Genomic DNA, 5,678 nt, shown 5'->3' with positions numbered 1-5,678 from the left:
AGGCCTTATTCTTCACCTTCTGGCTACCCCCATTCTGGGCCTAGCAAAAACCACAATGGGATGTGATTTAAAAAAAGGGCCTGTTAGTGCCCATAGGATGAAAAGTAAAAGAAATTGTTTATCTAAATCAGAGGTGGGCAAATATTTTAAAAGCTATTTTCATATCCCAAGACTTATTTTGTTTAACGAATGTTATATATTTTCTATAAAAGTTTAGCTAAGTTATCACTTCTGATTAAAATCTAAAATAATTTTATACAGAGTTGTGTTATAGTCTGTAGGATGATTAACAACTTACACATATACTTACACATATCTAAAACCTGCATATATGAAATAGTGATGCCAGATAAAAACTGCATCACTCATAGCTTTTCATTTTCTGCTGTTTTGGAACATTGTTGTTGCAATAAAAACCAACAGAATAAATTGTAATATATTCTAAATGGATAGACACACACATGACTCAATAGAAAATTATTCTACTAAAAGAATATTATGAAAGTATGTTCGGAAAATAATATTAGCATGCATTACTATTAGTTAACATTGGGTAAACAATCAATCAATCATTTATTTAGAGGTACAAAAGTACATAACCTGATCCCGCTTGATGCATTATCAGGTATAATAGTACAAGAACAAATTATAATTAAACAGAAGATAAAAACACGTGCGGTTATAATGCGCATGTGCTATGCGCCTCTAAATTGTGGAGCTAGATACGTTGTTTTAGTTGTAACAGGAAAAAGATCGCTTTTTCCTGCTACTACACTGCATCTCCTGAAAGAATCCACAATAGTCCTTCCCGCGATAGCATTTTGTGGTCATGTCACTCTCCATATTTGCTGTATTTTTAGGTGACACGCGTTTTTTTCTGCCAGTTTCCCCACGACCAAATCTTAGGAGATTGCTGTCCAATGACAGGGATCCTACCTCCATTCTTGAAAGTCGGGGGTTTAAACAGAAGATAATAAACAGTATGAGTTTGATAGAATGGTGGATTGTAAAAACAATTAAAAAAAGTAGTAGTGTTAACATATGACATCAAATATAGAGGTTAAAGTAGATTAAATACAAACAATAAAATGTAACAATAATGATAAGTTGAACAAACAGTAAATAGATAGATTTTGCATGGCAAAATACAAACATATTAACATCATATGAAAGAATGTTTTCACAGGACAAAATTATGCAAAAATAATAGAACAATGCTGAATTAGTGGGCCACGCAGCATAGATACATTGTAAGAATTAACAAATGTTATTTATACAGAAGAAGTATAAAAATATATTAAACAGTTAAAATAGTTATGATCAAATTGAACTTAACAACTAAGGTTGAGCAGATGTCTGCTGTACAATTGGGCTCTTGTATTACAATAGAGTTTATTAAAAGGATGTTATCCTTAACAAGAAGTTCGTGTAAATGCAATGACAATGCCCAAGTAAACAATTAAGTGGCTGCAAGCAATCTAAAGTTAATTATTGCAGCAGAATGCAGCAAACTCTGTCGTAGTTCAGAGTGTTGAACTGTAGTTTTAGCTGAATAGTAGAGTTGCTATATATTCTGTCGATAACTCTACATATTTCACATGTTTTGGTTGAGATATGCTTCTCTTCCTGAGACACCATGTTTCCTGGAAATAGCATAAAGCAGGACATGTATGGTTCAGCACACGACACAGACACATTGCATAAATTCTGTAGAATAGCACTTTCAAAGCTCATCTCCATCGAAGCACATCCCTGGAACAGTGAAGCACCACCCACCGAAGAACAGCACTTCGGTAAGCACGTCACATAACACAAACACTTCACATAAACTCTGTATGACAACACTTTCTAAGCTTATCTGCATCAAAGCATATCCCTGGGATAGTGAAGCACCACAAACTGAAGTACAACACTTCAGTAAGCACTTTGCAATGAGGCACATCATTGTCAAAACACATCAGGAAGATCCAAATAAGCAATCACACTGTAGGCACTCACTAAGACATATTTGTTATTGGAGCTCATCAATAAAATGTAGAAGCCATCACTGTAAAGACTTCACACCAACTTTACATCCAATAGGTAAATCACTTGTCAAAGTATAACAAGGGGATGCTGAATAACAGCCACTTTAACATCTTCATACCAAATGTGAAAGTGAAAGTACAATTCTATCACATAAATGAGAAGAATGAGGTGGAAACACCACCTATGGAACATCACACCATTCGAGCACAACACTACAGAAGCAATACATTATATGGGTGAATCCCTGTTGAAACACAAGCCTATCAAAGCAGGACAACAATTTTAAGGTATAGGTATAGGTATAGGTAGGACAACAATTTTAAAACAAAACACAACTGGTGTATACACATGAGATGTGAACAAAGCACCTTTGCAAGGATAGTTCAAAATAATTGTGAGAATTTATTTTTATAAACCTAAATTCTGAAGATATGAATATACGTAATGCAATTATTGAGAGGTAGACATTAAGTAACCATAATAAATATATGAGTGAAGCCAATATACACAAAAGGTAATCAATATAAATTATGAGCAGCATTGCAATATACGCGGAAGTGAGTGGAGTAGCATGAGCAAGATACAATTATACAAAAACAATAAAAATAAATAAATAAATAAAGAGTTTTCGAAAAGCTAGTAAATGATCCATTGCACGCGATTAATTAGTAGAATTCTTTTCATTGGATAAAGTACAATATGTAAAATAAACACGTGATGTCAGATTAGTAGAAAACAGCCAATTAGAATAAATTATTCGTACAAAAGTGATACACATAGATATATAATTTACAATAAGAAGTAAATCGCATTGTCTCTTAATTCAAGGCCTATCCTCACTATGAAAAGATTCAATTTGTTCATCTCCTGTTTGATGGTAATTGGTAAGTTGAATAAATTTTGTTATTTCATTTCGATTTTCAATTTTTTTTTCATGTTGATTCGAAATTCACAAAAATTTCATAAATATTTTGCAAAGAACCCAAATGTTATGAGTTTATATAAAATTTCTATCTTCATAATTTTATGTACACTGCTTAAGACAAGGCTCGTTTCCATGACATCAACAAAACACCTAATGATCTGCATTGAGAAGCAGATTGCTCATTACGAGTAAAATTATAGTTTACTGTACAGTAAGTCAATCCGAGGCAAATATTGTTTTTAAATATAACTCTATTGTAAAAATAGAAATAAGGTTTTCTGAGTTCACTTATTTATTACTTTTCTGTCTGTTATACATAACAGAAGAAAAGTATGGCGATTAGTAAAAATGACTCCCTCAAATATTTTACATTTTCGACTTAGGGCACATTGAAACGACGAGAAATGCATACAAATTTGGGTGTTTTTTCAATATACAGTCGACCCCCCTATATCACGGTAGATACCTTCCGGTTTTTATGAATTAACCATTTTTTACGAGTCGAGCCAATCACAGCCCGGCACGTATGCAGTTTACGGACTATGGCTGTTTGAAAGGTTTTTTCCATAAAATTAATCAATTCTAGGCTAATTCGACTTAACATTTCTAAAATACGTATAATTTTTTGGGGAATAATCCATATAAACTACGCTATAAACAAAAAGTTGTAGGATTACTTATCGAGCGTGCACCATTCGACTACGCCGTAGCTTAAGCTTGTTTTCGTCGTGGAGCTTGTCATCGAATGACGCTCGCGTGCTTCCTGATAAATTATTTTTTTGCGAAAAATTCGTTGAACTTTGGAGACATCATTAATTTTTATGGACGTTAAATAATATATGGTTTTTAGTAGGTCCGCTGCTCGTTTAAACTCAACGATTTGTGCAATCCTGTCGCGACACGAGTCGGCGATGACATTTTACCGAATTATAGGAGTTTTTTTAGCATGTTTCTACGAATACTGTCGCAATTTTTTCGCCGTGATATAGGAATCCGAACTACAGGAACCCGTGTTATAGGGGGGTCGACTGTATATGGATAATAGTGCGTGTGTTTTTATGTTTGTGTGTGGGAACCCGAGTTCGTTTACTCTGTTTAAGGCTCAATAATTCTTGTACTATTTGTGAAAATTTCTGAAAGTTTCCGAGGTTTGCATATTACGCGGATTATTACTATTAAATTTTTGAGATTAACGATAGAAAGGTTGGGAAGATAAAAAGGATAGTGTGTATCACCAGTAAGTCAGACTTCATGACGATTTTTCTGGTTATTAGCGAGGTTGCGGCTGACGTTTTCAACGCGAAAACGTGTACGTCGGACGTTCAGCGCCGCTTTCCTGTAAGCCTAGAAGTTGGGCAATGGTGTTTGGGACGTCGAGTATGATTCCACTGACTATCCAAACACCATTGTCAAACTTCTAGGCTTATAGGAAAGCGGCGCTGAACGGTCCGACATACACGTTTTCGCGTTGAAAACGTCGGCCGCAACCTCTCTATTATTATTTACAATTTTCTATATAGCACATGACTACCCTATAAATTNTGTGTTGGATAAACAATAGAAATAGAACTCGACACTATTTCAAATTGATAAACAAGTTATAGAAGCAGAAACGGCTGTCAACTAGAATAAAGGTGAAAGAAAGCCAAGTGATCGTTAAGTTGCACTACGTTGTGTTGAATAAACAATAGACATAGAACACGACACGATACGTACAAAATATAAAAATCTTTTCTGCGTATACTTCAATAAATTTTCTTGCATATTATCATTGTAACCTTTATTGAATAATTTTTTTTGAAACCGTGTAATTTAAAATTTTTAACTATATATAAAAATGTATTTTTAATCATGCGAATTGTATGCATATAAAAAAAATTTTAAAAAGTGATATCCTAATATATAATTTTTGTTTACCTTTATAAACTAGGTAGGTGACATCGAGAAACTCGAGATGTTGTTTAGCGATGTAGTTTGAGCAGCAATATTTCCCAAACGAATGATTATAGGTGATTTGTTGTTTTGAAAAGAAAAAAAAATTGATGAGAAGTAAAGGTACAAAAAAAGTGTAATAAAGAAATTAAATTAGACTGAACTAAACTAAAGTAAATAAATAAATAAACTAACCTAAAAAATAAGAAATAAAACAATAATTAAATATAATCAGAAGCAGGCAAATTGTTGGATAAATTGAACTCGCTCGTTAAAAGCAGTCGCGTTCGAGATTTTGTCCAGTCAGGACGAGGAAACTGAATCTGACCATAACGTGAGTGAGTTGCTTCACCAGTCTAAAAACATATTTGAAACAGTTATATAAAAGTTGAAAATTTCGAATGGGATGAGAGGTAGGAGTTACACGTAACTGTTGACATGTGGACAAACGGAAATGACATTTCCTTTAAGCGTCAAAGAGGCAAAAGTCGACACTTTCCTTTTTTGAATATATCTTTTCTCGGAGTTAATTATATTTTTCAATGCGTAATTTATACATACCCCAGGCTTCTATTAAGCGTTTTGACTCCAAAATAATCAAAACCAAACGTGGAAACTTTTTTTAAAAAATTGGACTGAAAAGTACAAACGTTACCACAGAGCTTTGGCTTTGCCCAGGCAAAAATAAACAAAAATGCCCGTTGATTGAAAAACACTTTTCAATCTTATCAGTAGATAAAAATGGTATTCGACATTTTAGGATGAATTTACCTGAGATACTATAAGTCACAGT

The sequence above is a fragment of the Centruroides sculpturatus genome, unplaced genomic scaffold, assembly GCF_000671375.1.
Source record: "Centruroides sculpturatus isolate CEXI.00-Female unplaced genomic scaffold, Cexi_2.0 scaffold757, whole genome shotgun sequence".
NCBI classification, from domain to species: domain Eukaryota; kingdom Metazoa; phylum Arthropoda; class Arachnida; order Scorpiones; family Buthidae; genus Centruroides; species Centruroides sculpturatus.
Note: the sequence above shows the minus strand (reverse complement) of the source record.